The sequence below is a fragment of the Prionailurus bengalensis genome, chromosome A2 (genome assembly GCF_016509475.1).
Source record: "Prionailurus bengalensis isolate Pbe53 chromosome A2, Fcat_Pben_1.1_paternal_pri, whole genome shotgun sequence".
Taxonomy (NCBI): Eukaryota; Metazoa; Chordata; class Mammalia; order Carnivora; family Felidae; genus Prionailurus; species Prionailurus bengalensis.
In genome coordinates this window covers 71,902,327-71,921,976 of record NC_057348.1, presented here as the reverse complement: position 1 = coordinate 71,921,976, position 19,650 = coordinate 71,902,327, and positions in this window count along the sequence as shown.

The window sequence follows — 19,650 nt, the reverse complement described above, 5'->3', positions numbered from 1 at the left end:
CCCTGCATTGGGCTCTCTGCTGTCAGCATGAATTCCACTTCAGCTCCTCTGTCTCCCTCTCTCCACACCTTCCCCACTTTCTCTCTCTCAAAAATAAACATTAAAAAAAAATCAATGACCTAAATGTACCTAATGAAAGAAAGAGATTGGGGTGCCTCGGCAGCTCAGTTGGTTGAGTGTCCCACTTTTGATTTCAGCTCAGGTCATGATCCCAGGGTGGTGGGATTGAGCCCCATGTCAGGCTCTGCACTGAACATGGAGCCTGCTTAAAATTATCTCTCCTTCCGTCTGCCCCTCTCCCCTGCTCATTCTCTCTCTCTCTCTCTCTCTCTCTCTCTCTCTCTCAAATAAAATTAAAAAAGAAAACAAAAAAAGAAAGGCATTGTTAGATTGGATTAAAAAAACAAACAAAAACAAGACCTAACTATATGTTGTCCATAAGAAACATACTCTGAATATAAAGGCATATATAGACTAAAACTAAAAGGATAAAGGAAGATATACCATGCGAAGATTAATCAAAAGAAAGCAAAAATAACTTATTTTCAGAGAAAGAGAAGACTTTTGGGGCAAGGAAGCTATCAAAGATAAAGAAGGGCATTGCATAATAATGAAGGGGTCCGTTTTCTAAGAAGATTGAACTATCCATAATGTGAATGTAACTAACAACAAAGCATCAAAACATGTGAGACCAAAACTGTTAAAACTGCAAGAAAAAAATGGATGAATCCAAAAATACAGTTGGAAACTTCAACACCCCTCTCTCAAAAATAGAGAAAACAAGCCGGCAGAAAGTCAGTAAAGACATAGCTGAACTTGACAGTGCAATCAATCAACTGGATATAATGCTCATCTGTTGACTACTTTGTCCAAAAATAGCAGAATACATGCTCTTCTAAAACTCACATTTGGTATTCACCAAGATAGATTATATTTTGCACCATAAAACAAACCTTAATATATTTAAATTTAAAAGAATAAAAATCATATAATTGCTTCAATCAGACCACAAAGGAATTAAATTAGAGATCAATAACAGAAAGATAAATGGAAAAAATCACTTAATACTTGGAGATTAAACAAAAAAAACTTCTAAATAACACAGGGGTTAAAGGAGAAGTCTCAAAAGAAATTTTAAAATATTTTGATCTAAATGAATTAAAACACAACTTATCAAATTTGAGGAATGCAGCAAAAGCAATGACTAGAGGAAAATTTATAGACTTGAATGCATGCATTAGAAAAGAAGAATCTAAAATTAATAATTTTTCTAGGAAACTATAAAAAGAAAAACAAATTAAATACAATTTAAGAAAAAGAAAAATAAAAAATGAGCAGAAATCAATGAAATTGAATACAGGAAATAAATAAAGAAAAATCAGTGAAACCCAGTGTTGGTCAATAAAACCAATAAGCTTCTAGCCAGATTAAGAAAAAAGAGAGAAGATACAAATTACTATTATCAGAAATGAAAGAGGGTACACAATCACAGATCTCATGGACATGAAAAGAATATGAAAGAATATTATGAACAGTTCTATGGCTACAAATTTAATAACATAGATGAAATGGATAAATTCCTTGAAAGACACAAGCTGTCAAAACTTAGACAAGAAGAAATAGGCAATTTGAATAGGCCTGTATGTATTAAAGATATTGAATCAATAATTTCAAAACAGAAAGCATGAGGTCCAGAGATTCATTGATGAATTCTATCAAACATTTAAGATATAAATTGTACCAATTCTCTGAAATCTCTTCCAGAAGATAGAAGCAGAGGCAATACTTCCTAATTCATTCTATGAGGATAATTCTATTCTCATTACCCTAATACTGAACCAGACAAAAACACTGAAAAAAGTTAATTGTACACACAAACAAATACCTCTCATGGACATCCATGTAAAATTCCTCAACAAAATACCACCATATCAAATCCAACAATGTATAAAAATAATTATATGCCATGATAAAATGAGATTTATCCCTGGTATGCAAGACTAACTCAACATTGAAAAATCAACTAATGTAATCCATCACATCAACAAGCAAAAGACAAAAAATCACATGATCATATTAATGGAGGCAGTAAAAGCTTTGACAAAATTCAACACTTCTGTATGATAACTCTTAACAAACCAGGAGTAAAAGAGACCTTCCTCAACTTGATAAAGGCGATCTACAAAAGACCTACAGCTAACACCATACTTAAAGGTGAGACACTTGATGCTTTCCCACTAAAGGGAAGCAAGGCAAGGAATAGGCAAGGATGTCCTCTCTCTTTACTGCTTTACAATATCGCACTTGGTAGTCTTAGTTAATGCAACAAGTCCAGAAAAGGAAATGAAAGGCATACAGATTGGGCTGGAAGAAATAAAACTATGTTCCCAGAAGGTATGATCAACTATGTGGAAAATCCAAAATATTAGCAAAAGAACTTCTGCTATTACAAGTGATTATAGCACAGTTGTAGTATACAAGGTTAATCCATATAAAAAAAATCTTCACTTTCCTACATACCAACAATGAACAAATAAAAATTGAAATTAAAAGCACAGTGCCATTTACATAGTATCTCTCCTCCCATAATGAAATACTTAGGTATAACTATAATAAAATATGTGCAAGACCTATGAGGAAATCTCAAAACTCTGCTGATAAAAGTCAAAGAATTAAAAAAATGGAAAGATATTACATGGTCACAGATAGAAAGCCTCAATATTGTCAACGTGTCAGTTCTTCCCAAATTGACCTATAGATTCAAAATCCCAACAATTTATTCTGTCAACAAAATCATTTTTCGTTTTGCTTTTTGTCCATTGCACTTTCCTCTACCTAGGGTCTTCCATCATTTTTACTGCAGACAATACATGTGGTGGCTTTGTTTAACATCATCACCACGAATCCATGTTGAACCCTCTGATCTACATCCTGAGGCAGATGGAAGTGAAGAATGCCATGAAGAATGTGAATGAAGAGGTTGTTTGGCAGAAATAGGAGAGACCGGTGGGATTAGTACAGCCTCAGTTTTGCCAGTTTCCAAAAGGGTTGCTGGGAATAAATCAGCCATCATCCCTTAAATCCTAGCACACAAAGAAACAGTTTAATGTAGCATAAAGAGCCTTGGATTTGAAGTCTAATGACCTAGTTTTGAGGCCTACACCACTGATTCCTAGTAGTTTGACTTTAGACAGAGAGGTTTTCCCTGGTGAATACCTTGAAAATTAAATGTTTTTTACAAAGAAATCTGACTCCCAAACACAGTCTGTTTCATAGTTCTTAGTACTGTTGCCTTCGTCTGAGCAACACCCTCTAAGTACGGTGGTTTATCAGGCATATATATTCTAATAAGGACAATAAAGACAATGACAAAAAGAATGAAGAACAGACAAACAGGTCAATGGAGTAGAATAGAGAGCTTGGGTATTGCCCCGCATAAATATAAACAACTGATCTTTGACGAAGGAACAAAGGCATTACAGTGGAACAAAGACTGCATTTTCACAAATGATGCTTGAACAACTGGACATCAGCATGCAAAAAGATGAATCTACATACAGAACCCAGACCCTTCACAAAAATTAGTTCAAACGATCATCAACCTCAAGGCAGGATGCAAAACTATAAAACTTCTAGGAGAAAAGACGGGAAAATCTAGATGTTCTTGGATTTGGTGATGACTTTTTAGATACAGCACCAAAGGCACAATCCATGAGAGAAATAATTGATCAGTCGGTTAAGCATCCGACTTCAGCCAGGTCACGATCTCGCGATCCAGGAGTTCGAGCCCCGCGTCGGGCTCGGAGCTGATGGCTCAGAGCCTGGAGCCTGTTTCCGATTCTGTGTCTCCCTCTCTCTCTGCCCCTCCCCCGTTCATGCTCTGTCTCTCTCTGTCCCAAAAATAAATAAACGTTGAAAAAAAAATTTAAAACAGGATACCATTACACACCTATCAAAATGTCAAATTCCGAAACACTGACAATATCAAATGCTGATAGGGTATGGAGCAACAGGAACTTTTGTTCAGGGAATAAAAAATGTTGCTGTCCATTTGGAAGACAGTTTGGCAGTTTCTTACAAAACTAAACATACGCCTACCATACAATCCAGCAATCATGTTCCTTGTTTTTTACCCAAAGGAGTTGAAAATTGATGTCCACACAGAAACCAGCGCATGGATGTTTATAGGAACTTACTAATAATTGACAAAACTTGGAAGCAACTAAGATGTCTTAGTAGGGTGAATGGATAAACAGAGGTCCATCTAGACAATAAAATACTATTCAGCAAGAAAAATAGTGAGCTATCAAGTAATGGAAATGCATAAAGAAACCTTAAATGAATATTACTGCCTGAAAGAAGTCAATCTAAAAAATCTGTATGATTCTAACTATATGGCATTCTGGAAAAGGTGAAACTATGGAGACAGTAAAAATATCAGTGATTTCTGGAGAGAAGCAGAGATGAATAGGCCAATCAAATGGAATTTTTAGGGTAACGAAACTACTCTATATGTATACTCTATATGTATCTATAGCATACAGATGCTATATGTATCTATAACATCTATATGATACTATTACATAGTATCATATAGCTTATCAGTAAGCTCTGATTAGGGTCCCCTTAGGATCAGCACACTTTGTCCACATTTGCTGATGGGCCACCATGGCCACAATAACTGTCCTGCTTAGTTTAGCAGATGACATCATCACCACACAATTGATTCTATAAATGCTAAACTAGAATAATATTTAAATGAATAACTATTAAATGATCACCCAGAACAGTTGGGTTGTTTGAATGTTTCTGGGGTTTACAAGCTCGGATGCATTACTCCCAATTTATGCATTTTATTTGTGCCAAAAATGGTATCTAAAATCAAGAGAGAAAGAACAGATTTCCATAAGTAATGCCCAGTGTATTCGTTTTTAATTGCTGCATAACGAAGTACCACAAACTTAGCAGCTTAAAACAAGACACGTTTATTATCTCTCAGTTTCCATAGATCAGGAGTCTGGGCACTGGTTAGCCCAGTGAAATGTCGATGTCTCACAACGTTGTCATCAAGGTTTTTGATTGGGTTGTGTTCTATGGAGGCTTCACTGGGAAAGAATGATCTTTCATGCTTACTCAAGTTGTTGGCAGAACTCATTTATTTGTAGCTATAAAACCGAGGGACCTACCTCCTCAATGGCCCCCAAAGGCTACCGGCAGTTCTATGCCATGTGGGCTTTCCGAGGATGGCTGCTTATTTTATGAAGCCAACAAAATCCCTGGAGTGAATTGGCTAGCATGACACAGTCTTACATAATGCCAGGTAATTGTGCGAGTGACATTCCATCACCTTTGTCATATTCTGTTGGTTACAAGCCAGTCACAGCTCCTGGTGTACTTAAGGGGACGGGATTACACAAAGAACTGACCCTCAGAAGGTGGGGATGATGGGGACCACTTTAGGGTCTGTCCTAGTGCGCTACAGGAATTCATTTTGGATAGCCAGTGCCCAACTAAATGCCAAACACTTCAGTAAGTTTTTGCTGAATTAAGTAATTGATCTCAAAATACATCCTTAATATACCATTCACCAAAACAAACAAATGACATAAAAAGTTAAACATAAAAATCTTTAAAGAACTACTAAATATATAATAAGATAGTTATATAATTGTTGAGTTTGGGAAGACTGTTAAAAATGAACAGCAAAATTAGGACACATAATGTAAAGACTGATGGATGGATTTAAATAAACATTGTAAATGTCTCTAAATGCTACAGACAACATTGCAATCTATGTGACAAAGTGTTAATATATTAAAATATAAAGGACACCTACAAATCAATGAGAAGTAAACATATCGATAAAAAAAGGCAAACACAAGCCTTATAAAAATAAGTCACAAAAGAAGAAATACAAGTGCCCAATAAACAGGACTCACATTCAAATTCACTAGTGTCCAGGAAAGGCAATTAAATCAAGGAATATGCTTTTTTGACTCTATGAAGAACAAAGATTAAAAAGACCAGTAATACTTCATTTTGCTGGAGATTGTTTCTTATCTCAAAAAAGTGGTCATTGTTACTGTCCTTTCTAGGGACCATCTTTCTAGGGGTGATTTCATCATTTACCAAACAGTTACAGTTATCAGCTCTGTGCCAAGCCATCTCTCAGAGGACAATTCATCAATGTACATATATCAATAAACTTTATAACACGCACATACTTTTCTAATTCTAGGAACTTACCTGAAGGCCCAGATAAGAAAAAAAGAAATTCCACTTCTAGGAACTTACCCTAAGGCACAGATAACAACTAGTCATAAAACATGTTCATCTCACTTGGGGTTTTGGTAGCTAAATATGGGAAACCATTAAGGAATGCTTGGTTAAATAAATCAGAGTAGATTTATACATTGAAATTTCATGTTATAAGCAGTGATGTAGTAGCAATATGTTTAATGACTTGGAAATATGTTTGCAATATATTAACTGAAAAATTGGGGGCACAAAATGTATTTACAATATTATATCTGTCTATCTATAGAGAAAGGCACCATAATGTTGGAAGTTACTTCTTTTTAAAAAATTTTTTAAGTTTATTCATTTATTTTGAGAGAGACAGAGACAGCATGAGTGGAGGAGGGACAGAGAGAGAGAGAGAAAGAGAGAGAGAAAATCCCAAGCAGGCTCTGTACTGCCAGCACAGAGCCTGATGCAGGGCTCAAATTCACGAAACTGCAAGATCATGTCCTGAGCTGAAACCAAGAGTCAGACACTTAACTTGCTGAGCCACCCAGGCACCCAGAAAATTATTTCTTGATGGCAAGATTCATGGTGATTCTCTTCCCCAATGTTAGACTTTCTCTGTATTTTCTTATTTTCTCTGAATGTGTATTACCTATAATTTTTTAAATGATATGTTTAAAACAAACCAAACGTGATAATATGAATAATTATATGTCTATTTTCCAAGTGGATCAATAAATCTGTATCACCTTGCTGACTTCTGGATTTAGTTATGTGGTTGGTTAACACCAGATTGGTAAATCTTCAAAGTAGGTTATGTTAAGATTTAATTATTTATCCCAAGTGATGAAAGCAAGCTAATTATAAGAGCTACTTAAATTAAAATTAGATAGCATTTATGTGTTTAACTGATCAAATTTATTTGGGGCATATGTCTCTATGATGAGATTTAAATGTAAGTTTCCTACATCAGCAATTTACTGATTAACCAATTAGAAGATTTTAAAATCCACCATCTATAGCAAATAAGAGGAGTGATTGGAAATGCTGATTAATGTATGACTTATCTTTAGAAATAATTAGTCTTTATTCCAACATATCATTTCTGGCAATATTGGGGAGAATTTCTGGAAAGCAAATCTGAAGTCACACCACCATCGAATGGTCTTTGGTGCTGTGCTGATGTCCAACTTCTATTGCATCGTCAGACAATAACAGAACACTGTCTGAGAACATTTTGAACTTGCTCTTTTAGCCTTTAGAGAGCTTTCTGTGCTGCAGACGCCATTTATAGGGTTTTCTTTTGTAAGTCTTGGTTTAGTTAATTTTCAAACCACAAGGAAGGAGGAATTTTTAGTAATAATGCAATATAAATGGCATGACTTATGTTCTTTATTTCAATACGGTAGGAACTAGGCGTGGGTCAGGCCAGCCCCGTCCTTGGATCCCTCAAATATCTTGAACTGCAGCTCATATGTGTTGGGTTTGGCACAACCTGCAAGACCCTGGGCCAGGCACTGTTTCCTCTTTGATTTTTAAGCCCCTGTGTATTTCAAGGGAAACTTAATCCATATGTTTCTGATTCATTTACACTTAACTCATCAAAATGTTGTCTTGAAGGAGCTATTTGATATCCAACAAATCTTTGGAGCCCTTTTCTAGAGGACTTTGAAAATCTTTATTTTGATCCCCATAGAACAGAAAGTTAGAGTTACTCTTTTAGTGTGTGCGTGAGCATGTGTGTGTTTCGACAAGCAAATTCAGTCACCCTAAGGCATGAGTTCAATCTAAAACTAACAAATAAGATGTCAGCCTGGAATTTTAACATGGTCTAATGTCCTATCTACTAATTAGAGCCTCTTGTGGGGGGAGGGAGGGAATCTCACTCTGATCTAAACTAGTCCCAAGTCCATGAAAATGTTCACCATCTGTTAGCAATATAGGACCTAGATGTGGCTGACAGTCATTGCCCTGTTCTTGGTTTCCAATCCACACTGAACTATTTAGAATTATTTTATTGTTATCATGGGCTCTTTGTAAACCTCTGATGTCTTGGGTTAACATTTTATGCCCTAACCTTACAGAAGAATGAAGAAATGAAGCTGCCAGAGTCTGATAGTTATCTTGCCAATATCCTGGGTTAAGGCTGCTTAACTAGCTTAATTTATACCCTCAGAATCGACCAGATTGTTGGTTTTAAATTCTCTTTCACTAAACCCTTTCACTGTTCATGGAAGTGGTTCATTTTCCTTTCTCCAAAAATATGACAAGCTGAGATGGTATTTTCTGCCATTCAAATCAGTGAAAGAGAAGCTGATGTCAGAAAGGAAAAAGCACTTATGTTACTATCTCCTAAGTGACAAGCACTTTATATATTTATTCACTTAACAGGCAACAAGACTTTATTAAGGACCCACTAAATTCCAGTATGTAGGCACTGTGATAGGCTGGAAAAACAGATGAAAGGCCTCAATGTGCCTGGGGCTCATGAGATGGACAGAGACGCTGCTAACTGGATGGAAAGGAAAGTGATAAAGGGAGGTATCCCCTGATGATAACAGCTACCAGGTATTGGATACTAACCATATGTGAGTTACTGTAGCAAGTTCTTTGTAAGCATCATCTCACTGAACCCTTACAATAGCACCATTGCTTGCCCCTCTTTAAAGATTGGGAAGCTGGCCACACTAGCCATCGAGGACAGGCCATGTGAGTCCGGAGCTGGCAGTCTTATCCTCTGTAATCTGTGCCTGCCATTCTCATGTCACTTGTTGAGTTGACTGTATTAAGCCAGCTACAGTACGTGTCCATTTTTACTCTCGATACTTACATTTTCTCGTTATTGTTAAACTTATCTATGTGTTGAGTATGTTCCTCTGCAGTAGATAAAAAAGGCTGAGACTCAAAGGTTAAGAAACTTGCTCAAGGTCACGTAGCCAGGGAGTGGCAGAGCTAAGATTTTTAACCCTCGTCTGTCTGGCTGTAAGGCTGGGAAACTTTTCACACTATGTCATGTTGTCTTGCATTCTGTACTCAAATTACCTTCAAATGTATTAGCTTTGCTATTGAAAGGCATAAATTCACACCAAATGGGTTAGTAAACACACCCTCCCTTTGGCTAGCCTGTTTCACAATTCACAAAATAAAAGATGAGCTGTTGGAAACATTTTCATCTTTTGTTTTCATTGAACTCATTTGCCAAGACCTCAAGATGGACTCACACAGACCTTTTAAGGGCCCGTTCTTTCTGTGGCTGTTAGTCATCTGTCTGGTGTCCCTGGTCATCTGTGTTTAGATTGGGAGGTGTCTTTTTTCGGTTCATTTCATTTGCATTCCTATCACCTGAACACAGAAATTTCCAGAGTCCCTTGAAAAACGCACCGTTGGTAAAAGTTGAGACCTCATGGAGGTTATTAAATAGCCTGGGTGGAATTCTGCCTTTTAGGTATGGGGTATGTAAAGGGAAGTCTATAGGGGGAAACGGTAACCCGAGGTACCTGAGCAAGGGTGATGACAGGCTCTGGGGAACAGCCCAACATTTCATCCCATCCAATCTTGAGTAATGCTGGAGTGCCTTGACATATTCCTGGCACAGCTCAGGGCGTCTTCTCCCCTACCTTGACATGCTTATGTGCAAATAAATGCAAGCATTGCCCAAGTATAATAATCACAGAGAGTTCTGTGTAATGAGGAAAATTGCCTGTAAATATCTGACAGCTGATTTAGGCTCCATTTGAAGTGGTATGAAAATCAACATGTTCCATGAACTTAGCCTTGCGTCAGAGTCTCCTAGAGTAAAAACTATTCCCAAGTTAGAAGCAGGGCACTTTGGGAAGCTGCGTTAACCACTTCAGGGCCCTCGGATGAATGAAGAAGTTAACTAGATACATGGCGTTCTAGTGGCTACCGCCAAAGCACCCTCTTAAGACAGCACTTTTTCATTTCCCCTTTTACTCTGGGCCACAAATAATCACTAATGAAAATGGAGTCTTCTCAGTAAAACATCTGAGTAGAGGAAGAAGCCAAATGCAGCCTTCTCCTTTTCCTTCACAGACGCTCCTGGGCCTCCTAGCTCCAAGTCTAGGAACAACAAGGAACATTCTTTAAATAGCAATAATTAGCAATAATTGCTGCATATCTTCACTTCATTGTTTCCTTTGAGTCTCCGACCCTAAGCTCTTTCCACAAAGGTTTCAGAAGATTGGAGGAAATTGCTCCTATTCTTGCCCCATCCCCTCTCCCCTCCATCTTGCAGACCTGCATCCTTCCCTGCCTTCTTTCTTCTTGTCTTTATGAAAGGGATGTGCTTTCTGTGCAACCTAATCCTCTACCTGTGTGCTCTTCACTCTAAAGCTTCAAGCTTCTTGGGAACACTGCTTTCTTCACCTCCTTTCTTTGAAAAACAACAAAAATCATTGGTCTCAACCCTTCCGTTCCCTCTAGCCGTTCTGCTCTTACCCTATCTCTCCCTTTTCTTTAAGTTGTGCTTCTTGAAATGGTCAGAACACTAAAGGCTTCCCTTCTCTGCTCCCTCACTCCCAGCCCCTCTACTTAGCTGAGTCAGCGTGGCCAGCATCTCTGAATTTTCCTCTTGCTGAGTCCAAGGAAAGGTTTTCATTTCTAGCCTGGGTTGCCATCTTTGTGGCACATCATCCTGCCGGCCACTCCCTTGAGAAAGGTCTTATCTTGTGACATACGGTCTCCCAGTTTCCCCCTCATCCTTCTAGCCACCCCTTCCTGATCCCCTCTGTGGATTTAAATCCCCTCTTTAAGGGGCCTCAATCACTGGTGCACTTCAGAATCACCTGGGTACTTGTAAAACATGCAGATTCCTGACATCTCCCTCAGTCTCTTACTGGATATAAATGAATGTAAGCATTATATATACAATCAGATGTATATTTGGAAAGAATAAATACACCCACACAACTTTGGAGGTTTGCCCAGGACCATGCTTTTTAAACAAGTGTTCCAGTTGATTGTGATGCTAGAGACCCAAGGGCCACACTTTGACAAACTGTTTGAAAATGGATGGCCTTGAGTTTTGTCTTTGGTTCACAGTGCTTCTGGGAGTAACTCCTTCGTGCTCACACATGACCTCTACTCCTACCTGCCCACTGTGTCTCCCCAATCTTTATTTCTAACTTAACTCTCTCTTTCTCTGTACTATATTTCTCTCTCTCTCTCTTTCTCTCTTCCTTTTTCTTTTTTTCTTTTTCCAGGCAGTAACTGTGTGTGTGTGTGTGTGTGTGTGTGTGTATTACTGAAGTATAGTTGACACACAATGTTTTATTAGTTCAGGTCTCTCTCTTCTTTCTGTATTTATAAGTTCACCTTCCCACTTGATATCTCTAAATAGATGTTACACAAGATACTAAAACTTAAAATAACCAAAACTGATCTCATTGCCTCTCAACCCAAACCACCAAAACAAGCAAAATAAAAACCCACACAAACAAGCAAAAGCCCAGCTACCTTCCTGGCTTTTATTAATGTCTTAATCATCAGTCATCAATGACCTTTATCCTATTACCTTATAACCCAAGGTTGGAGTCTTTCATTACCACAGCCAATGGATCTCAAGACCTCTCGATTCTATTTCTGTCACAACTCTGAATCACCCTACTTTGCTAGCATTCATACCTCCTCACCAGGCGGTCATATGTTTACAACAATTTCCCAATTTTTGCCCTGCCTTTGCTTTCTTTCACCCTTCAGTCCATCCTCTACCATCAAAGTGACCTTTCTAAATGGAAATCTGATCACGCCATTCCCTTGCTAAAGTAGAGGCTCCTGCAGACTGACATTGGAATTCCTTGTGTTCCTGGGGCCCTCACTGGTACCATCTTGTCCTAGTTTGCCATTCTCCCAACCTTATCACACAAACCTTCCAGCTCCTGTAGTGCTATCATGTTTCCTTGCACCCCACAGCCTGATCCATCAAGCTGGAATGGTATTTTCTACTATGTTTCCCAGGCTCTCTCCAATAACTAATAATAATAACAACAATAATAATATTTAATGAATGCTTATGGGGTGCAAATCACTGTTCTCTATGCATCTCATTTAACTTTCCCAATCTTTGAGGTAAAAAGTTCTACCATCTTGATTTTACTAAAAGGAAATTTAGCACAGAAAAGTTAATTTGCCTACAGTGACACAATGAGTAAATGATGGAGCCGGACTTCAAACCCCATGGGTGAATCTAGAACTCGTGACTCAGGTATCATTTCCTCCAGGGAGCTTTTCTCCGGTGCTTCTCCGACCAGTATTGTCTTCCTCTGTGGCTCTGCTCCTGTGACACCCTTCTCTGGGCTCTGTCCTCGAGCTTGTCTCATTCTGCCATTAGCTAACTGATGCATCTGCCTCCCTCCAGCCAGGACTCAGATTTCCTTAAGAGCACGACCTATGCTATTTATTTTTGTATTCCCAGAGCCTGGCACCAGTTATGTTCATAACGGAGAATTAAATGCCTGTAACTGAACAAATAAGGTGGAGAGAGAAGAGAGAAAGAGAAAGTTGACTTACTCATCTTCGCACCCTCATACAATACTGCGAACAATACCGGCTCAAAAATACATATTAAAGTGAGTTAAAACGTACAGAAGTCTCACAAACTATTGTAAGAGAGTGATGCTGATAATTTGATTATGAAACAATGAGAAGAATAGCTAGACCTTCCCTAAAGAAGCAGGAAAAGGAGAGAAAAGGGAGGAAAGGGGATGGGAGTGAGCGATAGAGCCTCATGCCCAATTTATCTTTGTACCCTCCCCGCCTTTCTCACAAAATTGCATATGCCATCTCCTCAAACAATTGGAAAAAACTGTTCAAAACAGTGTACTTACATTTGAACGTACTGTATTAGCTACACACATATGTTTATTTAGCAAGAATTCATTCATTCACTTATTCATTGAAACATGACTTCTGTTTGGTAGATATCTTTGCTTACAACTACTGACTTAATAGATGGAATCTAAACATATACAGACTATTCTTTTCCACCAAAAGCATAATGTGTTTTATGTTAAAGCTCTAAATATATCTTGATATATTTTTATGTTAAAGCTCTACTCTCTCATCATTCTTTTTTCTCAATTGCTCCTTCCTTTCTTGAACATCTCTTCCATTAGTTAATTAAATTGTTCATTCCTTTCCTCAACAAATCTGCTGTGGGCCTCCTCCATGCCAGGCTTCAAGAATACATTGAAGAGCAAACAAGCTGATCTATGTCCTCAAAGGGTCCTTCTTTTTTTTTTTTACATTTATTTATTTTTGCTAGAGTGAGACACAGTGTGAGCAGGGAAGGAGCAGAGAGAGAGGGAGACACAGAAGCCGAAGCAGGCTCCAGGCTTTGAGCTGTTAGCACAGAGCCCTACATGGGGCTTGAGCCCATGAACTGTGAGATCACGACCTGAGGAGAAGTCGGAAATTTAACCAACTGAGCCACCCAGGTGCCCCCTCACAAGGTCCTTCTGACTCTATGATCTATTGTTTAGAAAATGAAAACAGTCAATAAATAAGTATCTGAATAAACTTCATTTAAAACCAAGAAAGTGCACGATGGAGGCCTCACAGTTGGTACCTAATGTATTATCTGTGCCATTCATTTGCATTCATAAGCAACTATTGCCCTGAATAATTATTTAAACTATTTGGTGAGGACCTTCTTTTTTTTCTCAACCTCACTGCACACATCTTCAGGACAGATGGGGTTTTGGTTTCCCATAGCTGGTGGAGTAAGTATACTAATAACACTTGGTGAAGAAAGTGGCCCTTCATTTGTTCCTGGAAAACAGGTCAATTTGGCTAGTGAAAATCAGGGTTAAGAGCATTCTGTGCTGAGAAAATAATGTCAACAAAGACATGGAGACAAACATTTCTAGGTGTGCTTTAATATCGTAGCAAAGGCAATGCCACGTGTTTACCAAACTATTTGCTTTCTCTCCTGACTTCACATGTGGACTTCATTCCTCAGCCCACCTTGCCTCTAAGTGGAACAAAGTGACTGAATTTTGGTCAGTGATGTACAGGCGAGTGATGTACAACAATTCCAAGTCTAGTCATAGGACATTGTGTGTGATCTTCCACATTCTCGTGTCCCTTATTATTTACCAGTCATGTGCAGAGGATCCAGATGAGGATTCTGGGTGCCCTTGGATCACGAGACCATGGGATGGAGGCTACTAGAGCCTCTGAATGGCCATATGGAAGGTCATTCTTTGGACACACAATTGGACTAAAATTAAACACTAAAGCTTTTATTGAGTTAAGAATTAAGGTTGTGAATTTACTATACCAGTCATTCTATTCTGATTAATATGGATAACCACTTTTGGGCACCCTATTCTTTGATGGAAATTATCTGTTAAAAAAAACCCACCAGATTTCACTTAAATAGCAGCTTTAATACTATTAGCTGCCCTGCCAGGACACTGATAAACTAATTTCAATCTCAAGGATCAGAGGTGGCTACAAGTTTGCATGACAACGGCTCCATGTGCAGCTTCAAATCTGCACTTCAAAAGAAATAAATAAAATAAAAAAGGAATGTCCGTCGACTGATGAATGGATACAGAATATAAAGAATATACATGCAATGGAATATTACTCAGCCACATAAAAGAATGAAATTTTGCCATCTGCAATGATGTGGAGGGAGCTAGAATTTATGCTAAGTGGAATATTGTCTTTCTCAATGAAAGACAAATACCATAGGATTTCATTCTTTCTCTCAATGAGAGAAAGACAAATACCATACAATTTAATTCATATGTGGAATTTAAGAAACAAAACAGATGAACATGGGGGAATAAGAGAAGGGCAAACCAGAAAATAGGCTCTTAACTCTAAAGAACAAACTGATAGTTACCAGAAGGGAGGTGGGTGGCAGGATGGGTTAAATAGGTGATGGGGATTAAGGGGTGTACTTGTTGTGAGGAACACCAGATATGGTATGAAAGTATAGAATGACTATATTGTACACCTAAAAATAATATTACACTATATATTAACGAAACTGGAATTTAAATAAAAACTTAAAAATATGAGTAATCCTTTTCAAGAATGCAAAAACTTTCCCAGGATCTCAATTAGAGTTTAGCTTACATCTTTATTGGCCAAGTCTGTGATATGTGGATATTGTAGCTACAGTGGACTCTGGGAAGTTATGGTTTATCTGGACACATTGCCTACCAAATAAAATTGAGTTTCTGTAACCAAGAAACAAGACAACAATAAATATTGAGTAAGTAACTAAGATAGTCTATGAGAGACCCATTCATCCATTTATTGAGTGTGAGGATATAATGGCTAACCAAAACAGACATGACCCCTGTCTTCAAGAGGCTTATATCTCCTGGAGGAAGACTAAGCACATTAATGAATATAGAATAATATACTGAAATAAGTGTCCCAGAGAAAGAACTTGATCCTATAAGTATGTATAAAAAAGCAAACTCGTATGGAACAGAGCATTAAGAAATATTTCTATGGAAGAACAAATAAGTTGAAATCTAAAAGACTAGTGAAGTTTAGGGGTGCCTGGATGGCTCAGTCTATTGAGCATCTAACTCTTGATTTCAGTTCAGGTCATGATCTCACGGTCATGGGATGGAGCCCCCCATTGGGCTCAGTGCTGAACATGAAGCTTGCTTGGGATTCTCTCTCTCCCTTTCTCTCTCTGCCCCTCCCCTCCTTAAAATAAATAAATAAATATTTAAAAAAAATAAAATAAATCAAGTAAAAAGCTAGTAAAGTTTAAATACAAAGCAAAGTATATAGGGTATATATATATATCTGTATGTGAAGAGAACTTCCAGACAAAGGAGAGGTATGGGGAAAAATCCTTACATGGAAGACAGAGAATGACAAATCTAAGAAACTGAATAGAAATATATGGCCACAGGTCAGAGGAGGAATAGATGGTGATATGAGAAGGTGCTGGAGAAGTTTACAGGGGAAACTATCTAGGGATTTGAAGCAGGAGGATGAGATGACTATGTTTACACCATGAAAGATCACCCTATCGACAGTGTGAAAGGTCAGTGGAATAAGCCAGTGACTGATAATAAGCAGTTACAAGGGTCTACGTGAAAAGAAATGATGGTTTGGAGAGGGTGTTGGCCATGGAGATAGATAGCAATTATATAGAGCTTTATAGGCTATCAGAAGGCAAGATGAGTAGAATATATTGATCAATTAAGGAAAAAAACTTCAAAAAGTAACATTATAGAAGATGTAGGAAAAAAACTTCAAAAAGTAACATTATAGAAGATGTAGAATCCATGGAACAAATAGGGATTTATTTTTAAAAAGAAGGAGAAATGGGGCACCTGGGTGGCTCAGTTTGTTAAGCGTCCAACTTCAACTCAGGTCATGATCTCACGGTTCACGAGTTTGAACCCTGCACCGGGCTCTGTGCTGACAGTTTAGAGCCTGGAGCCTTCCTTGAATTCTGTGCCTCCCTCTCTCTCTGCCCGTCCCCTGCTCATATTCTGTCTCTCTCTCTCTCTCAAAAACAAATAAACATTAAAAAAAATAAACAAAAATAAAAAGGAGAAAAAAGATTGTGAAAACAAGAAAGAGCTCTTGTGATTTAAAACTATGATGATGATAGACATTAAAACATTTAAAGGAAGTATAGGAGATAAATTGAGAAAATCTTTAAGAAATAAAAACAAAAGAATAGACATGGAGAGTAGGTGAGAAGAAGAAAAAATAGGTGTGATGGTCAATTTTGTGTGTCAGCCTAACTGGGCCACAGAATACCATTTGGTCAAACATTATTCTGGGTGTGTCTGTGAGCACATGTCTGGATGAAATTAACATGGGAATCTGTAAAATAGGTAAAGACTGGTTCCCTCCCAGCCAAAGACCTGAATTGAACAAAACAGTTGAGGGAAAGGAACTCCTCCTGAATGACTACTTTGAACTAGAATATTGGTATTTCCTTGCCTTTGGATTCCAATGGAAATATTGGCTCTTTTTGGGTCTTGAGTCTTCTGGCTTTCAGACTAGAACTTCCACTATCTGCTTTTCTTGTTCTCAGGCCTCTGGACTCAGACTAGGACTACACTGTCTTGGGTCTCCAGCTTTCCAACTGCAGGTCTCGAGACTTCTCAGCCTCCACAGTCACATAAACCAATTCTTTAAAAAAATACACACACACACACACACACACACACCACACACACACACACACCACACACACACACACACATAATGTAATTATATATATAATATGTTATATAGTTTTAAAACATATGTGTATGTATACATATATATGAATGTATGTATGTGTGTGTGTATGTGTGTGTGTGTGTGTGTGTGTGTATATATGTGTGTGTGTGTGTGTGTGTATGTATACATATACATAGGCACATCCTTTGGTGCTGTTTCTCTGGAGGATGCTGAGGGAATAGCTCATACAGGAGTTCATACAGAGAGTTTCATACAGAGAGAATATAGACAAAGAATATAGAAGAAAATTATCAAAAATAATATAAGAAAAATTCCCAGAAATCAAACACGGGTTTCTGAATTCAAAGTACTGAAAAACGCCCACCAAAATGAATGAAAACAGAACCACACTACAATCTTTTGGGAAAACTCAGAACAACAGGGATGAAAAGAAGATCTTAAAGCTTCCAGAGAGAAGGGAAAAAAGAAAACAGTAAGAAAAAACAGGTCACAGTCAAAGTACCAGGGACCAAAGTGATGCCTGTACCAGTCAGAAGTCACAGCGAAAACTAGAAGGTATCGAATCCATGTCTTATAAATTCTGAAGACATGGGTGGTAGTGCTTTGTAATACAGCCTGACATTTAAAGTAGACACAGGAATTGCTTTAAGAAAATATTTCTTCAATAAATTGAAATAATTATACCTTTATCAGAATTAGGAACATGGATATCATAGATGTCCTCAGCAAGAGCTTTTCCACCAGTGTTGGCGTTACAGCTAAATTAGAATGAATTGAGGAGTGAGTGGGGTGAAGAAATGTAACCCATTATTATAGACAAGGGAGAGTTAACTAATTAGCTAATTAATATGGGGAAATTCCAAGCATGTTTCATGTCAATAGAAACAATCCATTCAAGAAGGACAGCTGGATATACAACACAAGGTAGAAGTTACAGATAGCATCTAGATAGAGTAAGTGGCTTTGGCTAGGACAAAGGATAGCCACATCTAATGGAGAAGGGGAAAAATGGAGCCTGGGGCAGACCTTGGTGGATTTCATTTTGGGCAATATGTTAAAGGAGTTCTATCAGAGTAAGGAAAATTTGAAATACCCGTGTAGAAAGTGGAGAACATGATCTGAGTGATGTGGAATGGTTGAATCACTATACCACACATCTGAAACTAAGATGACACTGTATGTTAACTAATAAAACAGTTAATCAAAGAAAAGCCTTAAAAAACCTGGAACATGAGGACCAAGAGGCCATGGACTCACAGAGCAGATGAGCATCTTTCCAAGGCCTCTGCTTCACTCTTGAACTTGCCCTATTACCATAAAGCTGTAATTCTCACACTGACCTTTTGTGAACAGGGTTTGAAGCCAGGGATTCCTCTTACTAAAGGGAAAAAGAACAATTTTTAAAAAGTGGGTCTTTCCCTGCTTTGGTTCATAAGAGAAAATTTGAGCATATATAGCAAACTTTGAGTGATGGTGAGCTTTTTCAGGACAAGGACCATGTCTTGAATTTCTGTGTATTGAGAACTGTTCCAGGAAAGAGAAATACCTGCAAAAGCATCTCCAAAAGATCTGTAAGACCAAAGAAAAAGACTGACAAGCCCACCTTGACAAGAAATGGTTTATTATTGGGACTTTCTGACATAAACCTGTCTTAGGTTGCCTCAGGAGGACCAGACCTTCACAAACCTACCTCCCATAAGACTTTGAGGCTGGAGTCACATGCTGAAGGACCACCTGGGTGGAGAAGTTCAAGAAAGGTGTGTGTCAGAGTTCTATCTCCAGAGCAAGTCAAGGACGTTATGCTTCGAAGGTATACTTAAGGGTATGGTGAAACAGAAAGAAAAAATGTGTGTGGGGGGATTCTGTGCTCAAGAAGGCTTCAGGTCACAGAGCTGTCATCATGGTGGATTTGTCCAAGATGATGTTAGTATGGTTCACACAGGCACTAACATTCTGGAACATAGAAACTGCTCAATAAATTTATCTTGAATGAATAAGAAGATGAATGGTTAGATGACTAGTTTCTTTTGTCTCTCTTTTGGCAAAGTCATAGAATCTTCCGTACTTTGGATAACTGAAAACTTGTCCAGGTAATTGCTAAAAGGAATAGGCAAAATGGAGAGTTAGAGATAAGTACCTCTAAGAATTTAAGACAGAGATTTCCAGGATGCAGACTCTGCAAAGAAAGATGCTTTGTCCTTA